The 23,115-nt window shown below is 39.4% G+C and overlaps 1 protein-coding gene across 2 annotated transcripts in view; it reads left to right on the top strand.

The window, feature by feature from the left end:
• LOC122815408 (bile acid-CoA:amino acid N-acyltransferase-like) overlaps positions 1–23,115 on the top strand; it is a 533,063-nt gene that overhangs the window by 23,908 nt on the left and 486,040 nt on the right. For both annotated transcript variants that reach the window (XM_044087876.1, XM_044087878.1), the window contains exon 2: positions 18,613–18,690. The gene's annotated coding sequence lies outside the window, so the exon portion shown is untranslated. The remainder of the gene's footprint in view (positions 1–18,612; positions 18,691–23,115) is intronic.

The raw sequence follows: 23,115 nt of genomic DNA, 5'->3' as shown, positions 1-23,115 counted from the left end.
TCTAAAAAAACTCCAGCTATACTCTGTCGCATATCGTCTACTCAGAGGTGATCTCTGCTTAACATACAAGGCCATGTCAAACCCAGAGCTGTTGGACATGCTACATTTAAAGAAATCCCAATCCCTCAGAGCCACATGCTCCAGGGATCTAAACCTTGCCATCACAATGAACAAAACATGCTGGATGGATAGGTTCCGGACTCAGAGACTCCCCAGACTCTGGAATAGACTGCTCATACACATCAAGCAGAGCGCCTCTTTGGTCTTCTTCAAAAGGACGTCAGTCACCCTGCTAGACAGGGGTCCAAGGAAGTAAATATTGTGGGAAGAAATAGCCAGGGAATTGTTATGGCTAGGCCCTAGGGCCAATAGCCTAGTACCAACCTATGAACCTATGATATGAAACAGAGAATAGCTGGAGTTTTTTTGAGTCTGTCCATATAGGACATGTGGTTAAGGCCTAGGATCCTCTTTGTGAGGTACTTTTGTGGCCTTTCCAGCTGTCACATGTGTCTAGTGAGGTACATGCCAAATGGGGCATTGTACTCGATGACTGGCCTAATGATGGCAGAGTAGAGGGAGACAATGATCTCTTTCTTCCTGGATGCAAAACTCTTAGTAATGAAATGTACTACATAGAAGGACTTTCTGACCACAGTGGCAATGTGGTGGCCATAGAGAGGTTGCTGTCAACCTGTGTTCCCAAATATCTTATAACATCTTCTATGTTCAGTGGACTACTATCGATGTGGTAATTCATGGGAACCATGTTTTTCCCAAAGGGGACGATGACACATTTTTTGGCATTGAGCTTAAGGCCATGGTTCTGACACCAGTTGTTAGTCTCATTATGGGCTTTATGTAGGATGTCAACATCTCTTGGGGAGTTAATAATCACTCCCAACTTGCAATTGTCTGTTAACTTTGTCAGCCAGAGTCCCTTCATGTTGGCCTGTACTTCAGAGAAGTAGATACCAAACAGGAGAGGACCCAGGACCGAACCTGGTGGGACTCCACTTGTGTCTGGTTGGCAGTCTGACTTGGAGTCCGCTACTGTCACACTGTGGGTTCTATCTGTGAGCCAGTTTGCAACCCACCTAGTTATATAGGGGTTGATGCCTAGCTTAGTGAGTTTTTATATGATTCCTGAGTGGGGAATTGTATCAAAGGCCTTGGCCAGATCAAGGTAGGCTGTATGAACCACCTTGCCTTCATCCACAACTCTGGTGACTGACTCAAAGAAGTCAACCAGGTTGAGCAGGCATGATCTACCCTTCACAAAACCAAACTGTGTGGGATCCAGAGTTTGGAGATTCCCTAGATCCTTGTTTATTAGGTCCATGATGATGCATTCCATAGCTTTGCATATCAGACTCATCAGCCTAATGGGGTGATAGTTCCCAGGGTATGTAGTTGCTCCTCCTTTGTTGAGAGGGATGACTGTAGCAGTGCACCATTTGGTAAGGACAAAGCCTGAGGTGAGGCTGTGAGTAAACAGGGCACATAGCTGAGGTACCAGTTCACTCTGCAGTTCATGTAGAACACAGTCAGGGATATTGTCGTGTCCCATAGAAGTTATATTATTGCCCTTCGATAGTGCTGTTTTAACTTGTGCAGCAGTAATACTAGGTGCCTGGCAATCTACTGGTATTGTGATTAGTCCTTTGGGGAGGGGGAGAGGGGTAAATTTGGCACTGAATCTGTTGGCCAGTATATTCGTAATATCTGTTGGCTCGGTATAGGAGTTACTATTGCACAGTAGCTCAGAGCAAATGTAGATATTGCCATGCAGATTCTTTACATAACTATAGAAGGCCTTGTGGTTGTCTTTATTATCTGTTGCAATTCTGTTTCCATAGCTAGCTTTAGAGGATTTGATGAGGGATCTCAACTTTTTGTTGAGGCTGATAAGGGAGTTTTTCCAGTCTTGGGACTTCACCTTATTCTGCATCAGTTTCCTCCTTCTGTTGTAGAGTTTATTTATGGCAGGGAACCACCAGATTGGCTTCCTGTTTCTGGAGGAGAGTGTCTTGATTCTATTGGGTATGGCAAGATCCATCCATTTGTGTACGTATTCGTACAGTGCATTGTTGTATGATTCGGTGATTATACAACTATTCTTCATTTGCATGGGTGCTGTGAAGTTAGCCACCACTGTTTTTAGGAGCCCAAAGTTAGCTTTGGAGAAGTTTTTCATGGTGGTTACCTTTGGGGGGGGGGGGTGAAGGGAGTTGCATGAATGGCTACTGCCTGGCTATTACTAATGCTGGTCTCAGCACAGCTTCACTCTGTTGGGATAAAATACTCCTTTGCTTCTGCTCTCACCAGAAGGAAAATGTTAGCACCAGTCTCAAGAAGAGAAACAGGCCACAGCCTGTTTGGTGATCCACAGTCTTGTCCCAGATGATACAAGGCTCTGCCGGCTTGTAGCCTTTTTCTGATAGATACCTTGAATAGCATCCAGCTCAATCAGGTACATTAAGCACAGGCACTCACTCTCCAACCAGGAGAAAACAGAAACACTTGTCCCAGGATGACTACTGAGAGGCTGAATGTGGGCTTTCCAATAACTGGTGGTCTTGCAATAGATGCTTAAAGGTAAGATGAAAAAAAGATGGTTTATCCTAAACATTGCAGTGTGCACTAGAGGAGTTAGATGTGAAAGTAGGTATCCTAAGTATTACCTATCTAAAACGTTAAGTTTTAGTGGAGCGTCACTGTTTTTAAAAAGCAAGATATATTGTAAGGGGGTGGTCACTTTTGTATTCTGGTACTATGGAATACAGTAGGATGGCCAATAAATTTAAATCGTTAAAGGGGAGTGACTTCACAAAATGATAATTTTGTGCTTACTCACACCAGCCAGTACAAGCAGACAGGAAATGAGATATATGGCCAAATTAACATAAGGGGCAGGCAACTAGAAAGACAGTGGTGATTAAGAATACAACAGTGACAGGTGGGAGGGTGGGAACAATTTCTGTCTGACTCACAAGAGACAGAGCTGTGGTCTCTATTCAAGTTTTAATAAGCAGTTAAAAGCAGAATGCAAATAAAACACTGTGTAAAGAAAACAAATCACAGTACACAGCATAGAAAAAGGCAATAAAGTAATACAAAATACAACAAATAAAAAGCAAACTAATGTTTCTCTCACAGGAAATTGTAGCAGAGTCTGGGCGAGCCTTTCCAGTAAAGCTCTGAAATGTTTTATTTTACCTCTTAAATAGAAGGTTTACTTCCGAGCTCCACCTCTCCCCTTTCAGATGATTAACTTAACTGACCTGTTCTAACTTATGTGTGACTCCTTAATTGACCTGTTCTAATTTCTGACTTACAAGAGACAGAGCTTTGGTCTCTTTTCAAGTTTTAATTTGCAGCTAAAGGCAGAACACAAGTACAATTCAGTGTAAAGAAAACAAATCACAGTATCCAAAATAGAAAAAGGCAATTAAGTAATACAAAATACACCAAATAAAAAGCAAACTAACCTTTCTCTCACAGCAAACTATAGCAAAGTCTGGGTGAGCCTTTCCTTTCCAGTTTCTTATCTCAATTTGCCACAGAAACAACTTTGCAGTAGGAAAGCAAATCATGTGCATGCAAGCAAGTCCCATTTTCTCCACATTATTATCAAAACATATACACATGCACACTCTCATTTGTTTGTGCATGTGTGGCTTAAAAATTTAGTGCAATGAGTGATCACACACCCATTTAAGACTATTGTTTGCACCAATGCAGGTCGCTCTTCTCTTTGTATTGTATTAATTCTTCTCTTATCTTTGTTGTACTCTTAGGCATGCAGTCTACAGTGCATTTTGTATCATTGTCCTTTAAGTGTATGATACAATTACATGACAGTGAAAAACAGTTTTCAACAAAGGTAGGAGAGTTTGGCTATTAGTGAACAAAAACGAAAAATGTGTACTGTTCGCCTACATTTAAAAGCTTGCTAAAGATACTTCTACACTTTGTAGGTGCATCCTGGATGACACATCCATTGCAGATAAGGTAGTCTGAATTGCTGTTGTGTCTTCTTTCTCACTCTTACTAATCATTCACAGTTGCAATCCATTAGCAACTAACATTGAAGTAGTGCCTAAACTATGTTTACAACTGCTACACAGAGTCAAAATTTGGGATTCAGCAATTCTAATGAGTTAATATTTCATTTGCATCTCCATCATACTCAGAGGCCTGAATCTACACTATAAAAAGGTAACCATGTAGCTAGGAAACTTGAAGGTGAGGAGAACTCTGTATTTAGAGAACAAGAAAGATTGCTATTCCTTCTGATTTATCTGCAGAAAAGGCTTCTGATCTTGTTAAGGTATGATTGTATTTTTCAAGTACAGTCTAGATTTTGTAACATGTTACAAAGAAAACTTATATATATATATATATATATATATATATATATATATATATATATATATATGTGTGTGTGTGTGTGTGTGTGTGTGTGTGTGTGCGCGTGCGTGTGTTAGAAAATGGAACTTTTATCTGTATTCACTTCTTAGAGTTCACTGTTGGCATAGGCATGTTTGGCAGGCATTTACTTTCTCAGATAGACAGCATTAACTTTCATCACAAGTGTTACTGTTAAAATTGGTTATCTTACAATCTTCTATGTTATTTTGGGAAAATGTAATGTGCTATACTGTCAATGACACAGGGGTGTTAGGCTTGGAAGATGGTCCATAGTCACCTCCAGAGGAGTGCTGGGCACAGTGACAGGTGACTGGCAATCATATAAAACTGACTTTTCTGCTTTAAATGTGTACAAATTTTGTGAGAATTGTGTTGAAAGCATATATAACAATTTGAATTATGTTGCATTCCTTAGTTTGTACAAACTTTCATTTGCTTGTTGTTTTGGGAATGGGGAACCAAATACCATTTGTGTGTTGCTACAACTAAGATTGTGTTTCAAGATGTTTGCTCTTGAGAATGTGTAGTCATCCTGTTATTTCAGTGGGAAGCAATACATCACTAAAGTGGTATTCCTTGTTTTGGACAAAATATTGCTTTATGTGTGAGTGTGATATGGTACAACTACATAACCTTCAATTTTAATAACTGAAACCTGTGTCTGCAGTGCTTCATATTGAAAATATATGTGTATATGAGCAGGACTTTACTTATGGGATATTTATGTGTTGCATCCTTCTCTGTTTTATGTCACATTGGATTATGGCACCCAAGTGTACAAATCCAGATAAACCCCCTTTCATTGACTCAGAAAATTATATAATAGTTCTGGTGTTCAGGCGCCATGGCGCATTTCTGCTTGTCTGCTTGAGAGAGGATGTGGGGGATATGGCTGGCATAATGCATATTTGAAACCAGATAATCAATTATATCAGTGTCTTAGAGGATCACACCATGACTTATGATCAGGTGTGTCACAGGGCCACTGATATAATTTCATCATCCTGGAGGAGAGCTGCTGCAGTTGCCATGAACAGCTGGCTGTGGGGCTATGGGGTGGCTGCTATCGAGCCACCACTAACACCAAATGAAGATATCCTGTCCACTTTAAGAGATCCAGAGAACTCAGTGAAATTGCACACCAACATGTGATTGATGTCAGTGCGGATGTGTCTGGGAAGACAAGTATGCTCCAAGAGGAACTTCCAGGTAAGCTTATATATGGCAAGTTGTAAGATTTACTTGTATAGTAAAATATAGAAAAATCTAACTAATAGTGCCTGTGCTTTTTAATGATCCTATTGATAAAAAAATAGACTTAATGACACATTTGTTCAATACACATGGACTGTGGGTAGATGTGTCAGCCAAGTTTCAGTTAAAACTATTGTTAACAGACATATAGGTAAAAACTGTGTATTCCGTCTCCCCCTGTGTTACTGCAATTGTGATGACTGCATCCTTAACTTGCTTCAATTCTTCCAAGACCATCCTCCCTAGCAAGTGTGGAGTTATCTGCACATGGTAAGCCACACATTTTATTTGATTACTGATTATCATTTTTTGGATATAAAGACATTTATCTATATGTGTGAAGTGGGTATAATGAGTATTGTTTATTGCTGTATCGTCTGTGATAGTGTGACCAGTGTTAGTTTGTCATCATATAAATTGCTTTAAATATTTAGTGTAGCAATAATTTCCTTCCTGTGTTTGTTACTTATTATTGCAGGTGACCCTGACAGTGGAAATATAGCACTCTTAACACCTGATGTCTGAGTATCAGCAAACTCTGATGATGATGGTGGTCACAGAGAAGCACAGTTGGGGGGTGCAGAGGTTGACTCTGACATTAAGCTTGACATTCAGCCATCCCCCTGTATTTCCCTCAGTGACAGTCAGTAGGCATATACATACCTATTCCACTGAGTCCTCAGATATTGGACAAAAGGAGGGTGATACACTTGATCAGGGTAGTGTGGTTACTGTGGCTTTAGTGCCGGTTGACTCTGGTCATAGCCAAAGTGTGATCAAGGTAGCACAGAAGAAGATTTTTAGGGGGCATTCAAACGAGGCCTACTGTCCACCCGCCAACTGATCCTGGTGCATCTTTATGTGCCATTTGATTTATGTTTAGGACCATCATGGAGGTGAAGGCACATTCCACTAGGGCCTCTGATGACATGCTTAGGGTTGTAGATGTGGGACAGGCTGATGTGCATGACTGCCTCCGATATGTGGCAGATTCAATGAATTGGGTGATTGACATGATGGAACAGGTGGTGTCTGTGATGGAATGCCACGTAGATGTAGGTCAGCATCATCATCTGTTGTTAGCCAACATGGCTGTGCCCAATCCTGCTCCCATAGTGGCACTACTTCTACAACTCCATCACTAGATGAGTGTCAACACCTAGATGTGATAGGCCATGGGTTCATGGTCCTGGGCATAGTCGTGAGGAGAGCTCATCCAGCAGACATCAGTCACATTCAGTTAGCAGCAGCACATCTGACCATGGCCATGGACATGCCAATGCAACTCCTGGCAGAGCCAGTTCTCGAGTCGATGGTAATGACGATGAACTGTTACCTCTACCATGCATGTCTTATAGCTATCTGATATACCTGGATGTAGAGCTAGCACAGAGCTTGGCTGTGTTCTGGCACAAATTCACACACACTTCACCTTGAGTGCCCATACAGACACACATAACAGGTACATGGGTAATCCCTGAGGCTTACAGCTCATTCTGTATCAGTGGCCACTTGGTAATTTATCAAAATTTCTGCCTCTGTGTCTTTTTTACTCACACACTCACTAGCTTTTTGTCAGTTTTGGCTTCCTACAGCCCCCAAACAGCATGCTGTGCAAATGATGATAATTGTGCCATATCCTTGATTCTATCTTTTGGATTCAGGGATACATAAGTCTTGTCTGATGGCCAGATTGCATAGCTGAGTGCTTAGTATATATGTGTTTGTGATGCTCTTTTGAAAATTGTACTGATTTCTTACAGGATTTGTATAGTGTGTATGTTTAATGCATGAGGCCTATTAGTTGCTAGAGAACAGATCTATTGACATAAGTCAGTGCTGTCACATACTGATGTCATTGCCATAAAAGTCATCCACCTTCTACTTAATTACATTAGTAAATAACAGTATACAATGACTTGCTCTTAGCCATTTATTTTTCTATTCCAGGTTCAACACTTACCTTGATAGACTGACAGTTATTATTGTTTTGATTCTGGGCTGACTCTGTGTGATCTTAGCAGTACACAGCCCTTACATGTGTAAGAAAAGGTTATGAGCTTTGCCTGGCATCAATTTTACTGTATGTATATGTTAGAATGAAAGTTGTACACACTTGGTGGTGAGTATGTTTGCTATCTGTTGCCTCTTGGCCAGTATGGTTTGTGATGCAAAATGCTTGCAACTAGGATTGTGTCAGTGTGGTTCGTTTTCATTTATATAAATGGTTGATTGCTTATGTTGTAAGTGATGGTTTAATAAAAATATTTCGTTTAAAAATGGGACAGGAATTGAATAATTTATGTAATGTTGCTTATGTTATATGATATATAGTAATATATGTGAAGTATAATGTTTGTTGATGTTAATGTGTTAATACAGTTTGATTACTTTTGTATAAATGTAAATTTGCCTATGTCACAAATGATAATTCAATAAAGGTGTTTAAAAAGAAATAAGAACCTCACTGAAGTGTGACTGAGGGTATACTGACAATTAAGTTTCTGTACTTAAAAGTGTCTCTTCTGCCCTGGGATAGACTTCATATTTCAATGATAGTCATGTATACATGAATGTATAAACCAGGACCTTGTGAGGTCACACACCTACTTGGTTAACCACTCACTCTTTCATGTGTCTATATAATTAATGAGCATGTCTAACAAACACTTCTTCTATGGCATGGGTGAAAAAACACCTACTTGGAAGAATATGTTTTGTATATTTTACGTAGGCTTGAATGCCACATTGTATACATTATGTTTTATCAGTGTGTAAAGCCACACAAAAATGTGTCAGGTCATAAAATGTATACCCCCATGCATGTCTGCAAAGTTAAATCAACTAACAAGTGCAGCAGCATCCAACCCATAAACTAATGCCAACTGTCACATTAGCGTTCCTATTTCATAAACTGATTTCGTCTCTGGCATTATTGCACTCCACTTAACATTGCAGAAATCCAGTTGATATAGTTGTTTGGGGTTTGCTCACTAGCTGTAAGATGCTATATCTCAAATGGGAAGGAAAACACTTTAACTGTTGCTATTTGACCTGTGTGGACATGGCATGATCAAGAAGGGAAGATGCCCAATTTAAGGCTTAAAGATGGGTTATAGAGGAGTCCAGAATATTCACAGGACTCCTTGTAAAGCACCACAACCATATACTATTTCAGGGGTACTATACCATGTCACACTATACTGAAATCAGAGGTTTGGAATAGTCTTACCAAGGCTGTCTCCAGTGCAACTGGCATTTCACATGCTGGAGAGCAGTGTAGGCACCATTACAATGACCTATAAAGATGAAAATAAGAACAACTCAACCAGTGGCTGGATAAGTTTAGGACTGCTGACATTCCACAGTTGTGTAAGTATGCAGATAAAGACACTTTTAAAGTATATAGAAAGCTGAATATAGTGAGGTCTGGTATGCATAATGTTCTTTGCTTTTTCTCTCCTTTTTCATTTACAGCTGCTAAGGAGATTGCAGTGAACAGGGAAACCCATGCTGAATGTTTGGAAAGACTAAGAGAAGCAAAGGCTATGTATGCAGCGCAAAATTATTTTATCAAAAGTATTGCTCTTCTATACATTAGTAAAACTTTAAGCATGCATACCTTAACTGTAAAATCAAGCATGCATGTGTGCTTCGTTCTATAGCTCAATACAATCATGGAAGTTAATTGTAATAGTGTATTCAGATGTTGAGGGTTCAAATCTCCCAGGTAATAAATATATTGTAAAATAATTAAAAAATATTACTTAATTTCAACAAATTTGCATAAATGTCATGCTAACTTACTTTGTATTATTTGAAAAAGCAGATGTGCAATATATGCATATTGTAAGGATTACTTGGAAAAATTCTCAGTCCTATTTTGTAGTTTTTAAAAAGAGTAATTAATGTTAAAGTAAACATATTTATATTGTAATAATTTATTGTATGTGACATATGTTGATTCGAATTATCTTTTTCTTTTTTTCTCTCTTACCCCAGCCCTTATCTCTCTTTTTTATTTTATATGTGTGCCCACAAAATTCTGATGTCAAAAGTACTGACAACTGAAAGAATGATTTCCAGCACAGGGAGGTAGACCAACCAGTGCATCTCAGGCTGCCACCCCTCCAATGGCTGCTGCACTGATGCCCAGCACATTTGGGACCCACTTTGGCAGTACTGCCTTTGCAGCCTCTACAGTACTTGGTCTCTCAATATCAGGTAGCATTACCCCAACAGTTGGTGCAGTGGTACCCTCTGTGAGTATTGGTGGAGGTGGTGATTTTGTCACCTGCCAGTAGATGCCAGGCATGGTACATAAGTTTGTGGAAAATACCATTGGTGTATGCTTTAGCTGGATGGAGAGGATGCTTGCCAGAATGCTTGAAAAAAAAAAAAAAACATCAAGCACTCAATGCCCTCTCCCTATCCACAATCACAGAGTTCCCCAACCTTTTGTGTCCCTCACCATCCCTGCTTCTGTCTTGTTTGTCCTATTTTTCTGCACTCATGTCCTCAGCTACCTTACTTACCTGACCCTGACATTACCTGACCCTGACATACCTATGTCCCTTATGCAACATTCCTTTCTTACTGAAATAAAATAAAAAATGGGCACCTGTCCCACAAAAACAATATCATCCCATACATAGCTCCCTGCTTTGCAAATGTTTCTTGCTGACACACTTGATTTGGTCCAATTGGCTATGAAACATTTCTGCATTGTTGTAACCCATTTTTGTTGAGGTGACAGTCCAAGTTCATCTAATATTCTATCCATGTTCATTTTACACTGTTGAGGAACTGGATATCTATGTGTCTTTCCTAATTCCCTCCTGCACATTCCTCTATTGCTTTCCCTTTTATTGTTACCCCCTGCTTGCTCCACATTTCACCAGTTTCCTATCAACCCATTTTCACACCTTTAATCTGGTCAAGAAATAGAACCACACACTACACATATGGCGGAAATTACCCATAATGAAGCCCTTCACTTTTTATCCTCTGCATTTGCACAGAGTGTAGCATTGCACACCAATGCTGAGTTATGGTGAATGGCTCTTCATGTTCTATGGCATAGTGTGGTTACCTCCACACAATGCTGCTTAAACTCACTGTGCTACATAAACACACAGTTAAAGCAGAATAAAAGCACTATTAAATATTTCCTATAATGTCTCTACTGTTGACATAAATTGAGTAGTGTTCATTCTTATACAGTGCTTCACTGTAGTCATTCACTCTCACATTTGCAAAACTTATCAGATGTAATTCAATGACATCCTGAATATATATGTAATAAAATAGATTGATTCAACCCATGTATCATCTGTGCTCAAAATAAGTGCTCACTGCTGTTATACCTGCTGCCACAAAGACAGCTAAGCAGCAGGTGTTTTTCTTTAACTTACTACTGTACAAAGTGCTGACTGCCACGCCTCTCCACTTAGCCTTTTTGCACAGAGGAAGGTGAACCAATGCAACTATATGCATTTTGCAATGCAGCAGAGATCCATGTTTGCTCATTGCTTAACTCCAAGCAAATGGGGAAAGCAGTACTAATAGTCCTTAATGCCTCAGAATTTTTGGAACATTTGCAATATAAACTACATTATGAACACCATAGTATCTGTTAGCTATTTCTAACATAGCCTATATTGGATAAGTACTTCTCAAGTTCAAGTAGTAATCATTAAATGCATATCTTGCATTCACAAACACTTTGCTATCACACAAACTAGCTGCTCAGGGATGTGCTATGGAAAGAGCTGAGTGGCATGAATTAGTATTATTACTGCCCAGTTAGTGTTCATGAGACTGCGGTGGTGGTGCTGCGGTAGCGTTGTCGCCTCACAGTAAGACGTTGTCCCATTCGATTCTCAGTTAGAGCGTCTTCTGTGTAGAGATATGCATGAATGGGCGTACCTTCGTTGAAGGTTGTGTGTCAGAGCTGGCAACTCAACACATAATCTACTGCCAATCATTAGCAGACCGGAGTTCCGCTGTGGCAACCCCTAACCGGGAAAATCCGAAAGACACACACACACACACACACACACACACACACACACACACACACACACACACACACACACACACACACACACACACACACACTGTCCAGTTAGTGTTCATACCCTTATAATCCAGGTAAAAACACAACCAAAGGGGAGGCAATTTTTACTGACTGAACACATATTTACACAGAGTCATGTGTACCCTACACCCATGCACTTGAAAATTAATCTGTCAGTAGCATGCCTCTCAACCTCTTAGAGTAAGTAATTTGGACAAAGCCATAAATAATGGGGGACAAAGGCCCAAAAATAGGGCCAATTTTTAAATATTGCTCTTACAATCTTAGCAAGTTGATTGAATAACAGATTTTGCATTAGCATGAATTTTCTGAAAGGTATGAAGTCTGAAACTCATGTACTAATGTACACAACAAACTGAGAAACAGCTGCATATGTCACAGTTCTGTTACATGCATTCCTGGGAGCTTTTTGCATCTAGTTTGAAAAGCTGTCTTTTAAAGTATACATGCACATTGGAAACATAACAGAAAATACAAATACACACTTTGCACACCACTCTTATAACAGGCTATGTTACCCACATCATATAATGATGATGGCATCATCTATAAAGACCAGTATGACAAGGCAAAACCATACTTCAAGGATGGTGCAGTTATTAACTACTATGTTCTACATATGGGAACAAAATACTTACATTTGTGTTAACTTACCACAGTAGCCATATTATGTGTGTATCTCTATGTCTATGTAAGTGCGTGTGCATAGTCAGATGGACATGCGTTTGTATCCTATTATCGTCAATCCAGTTCTATGGAGAACTAATATTATGAATGCCTTAAATGCCTACAAATCTATTTCATACAGGATGTCTAACATTTTCTCTCAAACATGAAATGATGATCTCATCCACTATAAATTGTCCAGCAGCAGTGTACAAGTCAGACTTGTGTTGTAGAGATTGCATTATGAACTGAGTTCTCTAGCTTGTTTAACTAGTTAGGTTGGGGCTGTAATCTCACTGCAATCAACTGGTGTGTATATCTGTGTGTAGTCAAAAGAGTGTAAGTCTCTATCTTGCTGTCAGTAATCCAGTCCTACGAAAAATAAACATTTTGACAGTCAAACATGCTTACATATCCATTTCATACAGGCCTTCCAACATCTTCTCTCAAATATCTAGTGATGATGTTGTCCACTATAAATTGCCCAGAAGCAGTGGAAAAGTCAGACTTGTGATGTGGAAATTGCATTAAGTTTTGAGTTGTCTAGTTTGTATAACTATTTAGGTAGATATTTAAATCTCACTGCAATCAGCTTGTGTGTGTGTATGTGTGTGTGTGTGTGTGTGTGTGTGTGTGTGTGTGTGTGTGTGTGTGTGTGTGTGTGTGTGTGTGTACTCCAATGAGCATAAGTCTGTATTCTACTGTCAGCAATCCAGTCTCATGGAAAACAAGTATTTTGACAGTAATACATGCCTACATATCCATTTCATACAGGACTCCCAACATCTTCTCTCAAGCATCCAGTGATGATGTCATCCACTATAAATTGTACAACAGCAGTGTAAAAGTCTGACTTGCACCTTGGAACTTGCATTAATTATTGAGTGCTCTAGCTTGCGTAAATAGCTAGTTAGGAGTTTTAATCTCATACCCATTTCATACAGGCCTTCCAACATCTCATAAACATACGCTGCTGATGTCTTCAGCTATAAAGTATTGTCTGACTCTCTAAAAGCCAGACTTGTGCTGCAGTGCTTGCATTAAGTACTGTATTCTCTAGATAGTGGTGAACTTGTGTGCATTTATGTTCATTTAGTTCACATTCCAGAGCCCATTTCAGAATGACATGTGAGACACTCCTACTAAGATTTTCTTTCCAGCAGACACTGGTGATGTCATGAGTTGTAAAGTATTGTCTCACACTTCAAAAGCCATACTTGTGCTGTGGTGCTTGTGTTAAGTTTTGTGTTCTGTAGATAGGTAGGGGTTCTAGTCTCACTGTGGTCAACTTTGAGTTTTTGTGCCTGTGTTTGCGTTAGCTCACATTCCAGAAACCATTTTAGAATGACATGTGAGACACTTATACTGCTATCTTCTTCCCACCAGACACTGATGATGTCATCAGCTATAAAGTGTTGTCTGACACTATAAGTGCCAAACACGCTGTGGCACTTGCATTAAGTACTGTGTTCTGTCAGTAGTTAGATAGGGATTCTAGTCTCTCTGCGGCAAACTAGTGGGTGTCTGTTCATTCAGAAATCAGTATGTTGACAATTTTAGAACAGCATGCGAATCCACAGTTTGTCAGACACTCCTCCAAACAACTTTTTGCAGCATACACTGATGATGTCATCCTGTATAAAGTACACTCTAACATTATTCAAGTCAAAATTGTGCTGTTGCAGTAATGTTAAGCACTGTGTTTTCCAGCTTCTGTAACTAGATATGTAGGGTTTCTAATCTGACAGTAGGCAAATTAATTGTGCGTGTGTGTGTGTGTGTGTGTGTGTGTGTGTGTGTGTGTGTGTGTGTGTGTGTGTGTGTGTATGTGTGTGTGTGTAAACATTCAAATAATATTTTTCAAACAATTTTACACCAAGATGTGACTCCATTTCCATGTCAGACACTCCTCTCAACATGTTCTTCTCAGCAAACAATGATGCTTTCATACGCCACATGACACTGTTTAAGTTAGCAAAATGTGGCGGTGCTACTGTTAAATTGTATGGATTCAGCTTCTATACCTACACTGTTGTAATGTTCAAATCAGACCCAGTCTACTGTTGTCTGTGTGGTTGGTGGTACATTGCAGTCATTGTATGATCTTTTGAATCACTTTTCATTTCCCTACCACTTAGGGGAACCTTTAATGTAGCCCCATGCATCCAGCTTCCTCTTTTTCCTTCTGGCCACATGACATCCTTCCTGCAGAGGAGTGTAGGATGCCCTCCTGTTAATGATGCATGGACACATCATGAAGCAGAGTCCTTCCATGAGCATCTGTAAGCCATCTGCAGACCACTGGATGTGTGATTGCTAATTCTGCCATGGGTTGGTGCATGTCACATATGGAGAGAGGCACTATGTAATGCAATGAAACCAATGCACACATACACACATAGCCTTACTTTCTTCTGGCATATAGATATATAGAGTTTGGTTTACATGTTAGAATAATGTCATATAAGAATTTATGTGATGTTGGCCATTAGCATAGTGATGACCAATGACTCTATGAACAATTCACATGTCAGTGTTGCTGACATTGACATATGCTATGTTGAGGTGCGTATGGACAGTAGGCCTACAAGACCATATTACAAGCTGTGATGTGAGGTAATAAGTTGCTGGCCACTGCTGCCATTTCATTACATGCTCCTTCATTAACAGCTGTAGTAATATGGCTCCTGATAACTGTTGACATGGGATGATACTATGTAGATTACTGGCTTAGGAAGGCATGTGTTTTTGTAATGGAGCAGATCAACATTCTAGGCAGTTCTCATTCAACCAGCACAGTGACACTTGTAGTATGGCACAGGTTTGCATGTGACCACCTACCATCATTAAATGCTCTGTCACATACATCAATATACATTACTACTGATTACATGGGCACACAAGTCTTGTTTCATCCACATGTTGTAAAGCTGTGATATACACAAAAATATAACATGTTTTGATTCAATTGCAACCTTGTGGAATTCATTGTCAGCATAACTGTGTTGCTACTCCTAAGGATTATTGAGGTGGTCACCAGCACCACTGTGCAACTATCTGTTATTCTGCATGAGCCACAATGAACTGATTTGTTATGTGTTCTTATATGTTATCAGACTGCACAAACACATATTTCAAATGAAAGACATATAGGTGTATGTTGTGCAATTGATGAATTTACACTGGTATAGTTGTATGACTGTGTGAACAATACCACTGTGTGGCATGTGATACATAACCAAGGTTGTATCTGAAGGTGTTGTCATAAGTCATTTATTTAAATAAGTGTGAATGTTAAGGGAAATACACAACTAAGATCACAACTGTTTGTGGACACCACCAGTCATACTCATCTGGAGAAAATAGACAATCTGCTAGCTGACAGTTTGTCTTACACAACACAACCCCCCCCTGTCACCATTAACCATCAGCTAAGGTATACATGCAAACATTACTCAGTTTATTTTCACAGGAGAGCAGCTTGTCTGTGTGTGTTCCAAGGCTAAAAACACAGAATCAGTGGTACATGACAACATCCCAGATTGCCTTTTCAATAATTAAAATGTTATGTAGTAGACACATTTGGATGCCTACTTAAACACAGCCTCCAGACAACCTATGTTCTTGCAGAAGGGTGTACAGCAATAGTCATCTGTCTGAACAGGGGGGACCATCACCTGATGCAGGGACTTACATACACATAATCCTGACTCTCCTAATCTGTGAGGCAGACCAATGACTCATCATGAACCTGTTAAGCAATTTATTTAAACTTATATTTTATTTACATTCATTAAAATAGGGTGGCCGCAGTGGTGCAGTGATTAGCATTGCCACCTCACAGCAAGAGGCTCTCCGGTTTGATTCTCGGCTGGGGTGCCTTCTGTGTGGAGTCTGCATGTCCTCTCTGTGGTCATGTGGGTTTCCTCCTGGTACTCCGGTTTCCTCCCACATCCCAAAGACATGCTGTAGGTGGATTGAACACTCTAAATTGGCCCCAGGTGTGCATGTGTGTGCCTTCTGTGGAAGGTTGGGCACCGGGCTGGCAACTCAACACTGCAAAACTCCACTGCCAACTGTTTTGTGGATCATTGTTATGCTGTGGTGAACCCTAACCAGGATAAGCTAAAAGGAGAGGATGATTTACAAGCATCAAAATTATCTTTATTGCCTACTGACAGGAGATTCACATTTTAACAGGTGCAACTATCTGTTCAAAGTAAAAGCAATGCAGGCACTAGTGTCCAAACACCCAGTCCATGCCAAAAATCCATGCTGTGTAAAAGTCCAGTCCAATTGTTGACTGGCTGACATTTGTAGTCTTGTATAAACAAGTTCAGCAGGGTCATGACACTTTTAGACTGATAGAAAAATTATAAATTATGAATCATTTTTTGAGCTGTAAACAAGACTTTGCATACTTTCTCTGTTGTTTATTGTATGTAGGAGTGAGGAGTGAGGGATTTTGTAAGGCAACAGCCAGCCAAACAGTCAGGGGAATTAACTACTGTGTTATTATTTATCCTATTTATCACTTGTTTCAATGATGATGAAACACCAGGCAGGTACACTTATTTCTTCATTATTTAGTGACACTCCCTTTCCTCCAGTGTCCCAAACCTGGACAAACCAAGCTGAGATGGTTTCTCCTGACTGTTGGTTGTATGTTTGAATTAATCTCAGTAAATCGGTCTGACAGCAGGTCCTTATTTGTGTCCATTGTTGTGGTGGCTGCCCATCATCTTGTGTACTAACACCCTTCCTCTTGGGCATGCCTAAACTAGTGGTATATCTAACAATTCATAATCATCACACTCTTCATTGGACAAAGAAAGGTTACTATCCCACTCCTCAGTATTGAACCCTGGTTTACACACCAGGGGTCACGGATGCCATGAACCCTTACCTTGCCATTGGCTATGCTGCCGAATGACCCATGCAGCTACAGTTACCAAACTTGCCTTGACATTCTCTACTGCTTCCATTACTTTAGCAGCAGCTTGGTCTGCCTTCTTCAAGGCATCCCTGTTTAATTAATCAGTGCATATGTATGTGTTCCTTATACTGTTCTTCTAATTCCTGAACCTTCTGTCTAAGTTCTGCTATTTTATAATCTAAGTCTTGTAATACAGTAAAGAACAACAATCCGTTATGCTTCTGCTCCAGGTTTCACCTTTTTCCCCTTATCTTTTACTTTTAAATCTGATAGACATTTTGTCATTTTATTTGTGTCTGCTTTATGGGAAACTTTTAAAGGCTCAGAAAGAGGTGGGGGAGAAAGTTTACTCAATACATCTATCAAGGAGATTCCACTGACCCCATGGTCCAGCCATGGGTCCCGCAGGAATTTCACCTAGATTGGCTACATTAGCTAACTCATTTTTCATCTTGCTAACACTTTTCGTTAAAGAAAACAACTTTGATGATTGTGATATCTTCACTGTATACCTCAAAATCCTGCTGACTATATCATTTTGCAATAGTCCATTATCTTTATTCTGAGGTTAATACAATTGTGAAGAAAGTTTTTTCTTTGTTTTTTTTTATTTTACATTTGTTTACCAAGAAAGTCTGACTGGGCATGGATCCCATTTTCAGTGGAGGCCCAGGGAGAAAAGCTTCACAAAGATTAGTACACTAAATACAGTAAATAGCAATGCAGGCATTAATAAAGCACAGTACAGAGTCAAAAGTAATGACACAAGACACCCAGCACATACCAATAATTTAAAATATGCAGGCACTAGCACCCAAAAGCCCAGCCCATACCAATAATTTATGCTGAGCAAAAGTCCAGCCCAATTCCTGACTGGCCTGTATTTATAGTCTTGTATAAACAAGTTCAGCTGGGTCATGACAGTTTTCAACTGAAGGAAAATTGATAAGTTACAAATAATTTTTTGAGTTGTAAACAAGGCTTTATCAAGTTTGTTTTTTACTTCCAGTGCTTCTGTATACGTTCTCTTTAAAAAAGAACAGTAAGCCCCTTAGCTGACCACAGGCTTGTGGTAGTTCCTCTTATCTAACGCTTTAAGCTGGTAAACATTTTATAATGCACTTAAATTTAAGATTTGCCTTGCAACATTTTTCTAGCATATTACAATTATTCAAAAGCTATTTGTAAGATTAATATAGCTACTGTTATTTATTGTATGCAGGTGTGAGATCGTAGAGGCACCTGATAATCTGGGCAAGCTGTGTGGATCCTTCACAGGACCTTATCAAAAAGGACACAGGTAATCTCCCGACTTTCTACCAAACCCATGTTTGATTTGTGAAAGTTACAATATGTCTGTTAAATCTGCTTGACATCCTCAAGAAGATCACCAAGGCCATGCATAATGAAAAGACTGTCATCCTGTGTAACTTGAAATGGCCAAAGCACTTGACACAAATATGCACTCAGGTATTACAGAGAAACTGTCTCAAGTGGGCATAAACATGTCACCAAGTGGGTAGACAAATGGATCACATACAGGACACATAATGTCAGCTTGTTTGAAGTCACCTCTAGCTAGACTCCTGTGAACAGGTCCATAACTCAGAAATGTGTACTAGGCGCTTTCCTGTTCAGCATTTAAGTCTCATAAGTCAAGAAAAACTTACACATCCTTTGTCTAACCAGCTTTGTGGATGTCTACAAATTGTGGACAATCATTGAATTCAAGAATGCTATTGATATTCTGCAGAAAGTATTAACACACACAAAGGATTTTGCCAGAGCCATGAAGACACAGTAGATGAACAAACATTCTGATTATTTCTTTTATGAAAGGAAATATACAAGCTAATTATAAGTTATGGTAACTCAAAATAACTCCAAAAATGAAAATGAATCAAAAGTCGTACCAAATAATGTGCCCCAGTTACAAAACAAGTCCATAAAAATTGTTTGTGTGACCTGAGAACAGAAAGACTTTTAACTTTTTGTACTGTACTTTATTTTATTTTATTCATTTGGAGTTATAGGTACAGCACACTTGTGGACTGCCCAGCTTCACTTCTTCCATAACTGACGTATTCACTAATTATAATAAAGACAGCACACTCCATGACCAGACCAAGTGGTACATGACCTAGGTACTTAGGTAGATAGTAAGTGGAACTTACAACAGCATGTGATGACAGTGGTGACAAATCCCTTGTATGTATCACAACTCCTCAGTATGGGCAGGCCATCCTCATCAAAGGACATTATATTCCCATTGTTCTCAGCCATCATCACACCAATAATTTAGTACAATGCACCTGTTTGTATGTACCTCACCACAGATCTTCTAGGGATGATTTACTCAAGTGTATCATTTTTGCCACAATGAGCTCCCACACATTTTATCTGCCATACATGTATTATTTGTGATACATAACCATTAGGAGTAGACAGTGCAGACTTCCCTTCAAGGTGTTATACAAGATGCATGTGTAATACATCTTCCTGTGATGCACCCAGTAAATAAACACTTCATTGACAACATTAATGGCATGGGTTACATTCTTGCAAGTGTTGACTGAGGCATATATGTGTCATGCAAACCTCTCAGCTGTCAAGGATTGCTTGTAATTTAACTTGCAGGTGTAATAGTGTCCTTCTTAATACCTCCAAAAAGTGGTCATTTTTGAGGAAGGTGTCCCTGGTTCCTCTTATAATTTGCTGACAAATCATTACAGTTGTACAAGTGTGTTCATGTAGAACATAAATAATAACTCACAATCACATATTGTAATATTTCCACGATTGTGCGTGCTTCTGTCTACTGCTGTCCATGAGCCTGTTGCTGTGTGTCCCAATTGGGTGAGACCTATGCTGACATTTCAGTCATATTCAAGCAACTCATTTTGCAATCTTTACAATATGCACATAAACCCTTTTGTATATACTGTCCTTGATAAATACCTCTTCAGTGATCATATCAGGGTGCTTATATCAGAACCAGTTATCTCCACTGATATGTGACCTTCGGTAACAATCACATAATATATAATAACTGCTTAATGATATGAACATACCCACACAGGAAGTGTAAACAGTAGTACATACTGTATTATGCACTTATGTGATTACTGTTCATGCTACAACTGACTTGTCTTTGTGGTGTACATATATTGACATGCCCCTGACTGGTGTATATTACCATGTTTCACTTGTCCTCTTCCCCTCCCTTCATTCCTACCATAATCATGTCTGTGGCCCTTTTCATTACACACACTTCCCCAGACTAGTGTATTTATAATGCAGTCCATGTACCCTTGATGACCACCACCAAACCTTTATTTCAGTATGCCTAACACGTTTGCACTGTACTTTGCACTGACTATAATGTGCTACAAATGTATTCCTTACCTTAAACTAAACTCTGGTAGTCATTGTGGCTGTCCACATAATCTCACAGAAGTAGTTTGACTGTAGGTAAACTTCTTTGCATGTCTGAATGTGTTTGTGCTGCTTTACATGGTTTCTTGGCCGGCAACACTGTTGCTGGCTATGAAACCTCACTTGTATCCATGTAAGCATGATATGCAGCATGCATATGCAATTAGAGCTGCTGCTCATTGTGCAAAAACATTAGCACAAAGCCTACACAAAGTTTATTGAATCCCTGGGAAAGTAGCAGTCATTAGTCAAGCCTTTTCAGTTGACCTGCATTGAACTCTATCTCTCTGTTCTATAGACGAAATGCTTCTTGTGAAGATTTCAGAAGAGTAGGTTGAATTCAGGACTAGGAATAAATAACATGTGGAAAGTCTGCATTGCAATCTTCCTTGTCAAAATTGAAAAATGTTTCCATTTTTATTGTTAGCCTTCGTAATGACATCTAGTATGTGTTACCTAGATCTTATATTTGGAAGCTATCAATATTCTGTCAAAATTCTGATACATTTATGTTCCTCTAAAAATGGAATCTCATCTTCAATTATAGATAAACTTGAATCGAGCAGTGTTCATTCTTATACAGTGCTTCACTGTAGTCATTCACTCCCACATTTGCAAAACTTATCAGATGTAATTCAATGACATCCTGAATATATATGTAAAAAAATAGATTGATTCAAACCATGTATCATCTGTGCTCAAAATAAGAGCTCACTGCTGTTATACCTGCTGCCACAAAGACAGCTAAGCAGCAGGTGTTTTTCTTCCACTTACTACTGTCCAAAGTGCTGACTGCCACACCTCTCCACTTAGCCTTTTTGCACAGAGGAAGGTGAACCAATGCAACTATATGCATTTCGCAATGCAGCAGAGATCCGTGTTTGCTCATTGCTTAACTCAAAGCAAATGGGGAAAGCAGTACTAATAGTCCTTAATGTCTCAGAATTTTTGGAACATTTGCAATATAAACTACATTATGAACACCATAGTATCTGTTAGCTATTTCTAACATAGCCTATATGGATAAGTACTTCTCAAGTTCAAGTAGTAATCATTAAATGCATATCTTGCATGCACAAACACTTTGCTATCACACAAACTAGCTGCTCAGGGATGTGCTATGGAAAGAGCTGAGTGGCATGAATTAGTATTATTACTGCCCAGTTAGTGTTCATGAGACTGCGGTGGTGGTGCTGCGGTAGTGTTGTTGCCTCACAGTAAGACGTTGTCCCATTCGATTCTCAGTTAGAGCGTCTTCTGTGTAGAGATATGCATGAATGGGCGTACCTTCGTTGAAGGTTGTGTGTCAGAGCTGGCAACTCGGCACATAATCTACTGCCAATCATTAGCAGACCGGAGTTCTGCTATGGCAACCCCTAACCGGGAAAAGCCGAAAGACACACACACACATGCACACACGCACACACACACACACACACACACACACACACACACACACACACACACACACACACACACACACACATTGTCCAGTTAGTGTTCATACCCTTATAATCCAGGTAAAAACACAACCAAAGGGGAGGCAATTTTTACTGACTGAACACATATTTACACAGAGTCATGTGTGCCCTACACCCATGCACTTGAAAATTAATCTGTCAGTAGCATGCCTCTCAACCTCTTAGAGTAAGTAATTTGGACAAAGCCATAAATAATGGGGGACAAAGGCCCAAAAATAGGGCCAATTTTTAAATATTGCTCTTACAATCTTAGCAAGTTGATTGAATAACAGATTTTGCATTAGCATGAATTTTCTGAAAGGTATGAAGTCTGAAACTCATGCACTAATGTACACAACAAACTGAGAAACAGCTGCATATGTCACAGTTCTGTTACATGCATTCCTGGGAGCTTTTTACATCTAGTTTGAAAAGCTGTCTTTTAAAGTATACATGCACATTGGAAACATAACAGAAAATACAAATACACACTTTGCACACCACTCTTATAACAGGCTATGTTACCCACATCATATAATGATGATGGCATCATCTATAAAGACCAGTATGACAAGGCAAAACCATACTTCAAGGATGGTGCAGTTAACTACTATGTTCTACATATGGGAGCAAAATACTTACTTTTGTGTTAACTTACCACAGTAGCCATATTATGTGTGTGTCTCTATGTCTATGTAAGTGCATGTGCATAGTCAGATGGACATGCGTTTGTATCCTATTATCATCAATCCAGTTCTATGGAGAACTAATATTTTGAATGTCATACATGCCTACAAATCTATTTCATACAGGATGTCTAACATTTTCTC

Source organism: Protopterus annectens, chromosome 11.part0 (assembly GCF_019279795.1).
Source record: "Protopterus annectens isolate FY-2018-M chromosome 11.part0, PAN1.0, whole genome shotgun sequence".
NCBI lineage: Eukaryota > Metazoa > Chordata > Ceratodontiformes > Protopteridae > Protopterus > Protopterus annectens.
The sequence above is the reverse complement of the archived record's forward strand: the minus strand, read 5'-3'. Positions and strand labels throughout refer to the sequence as shown.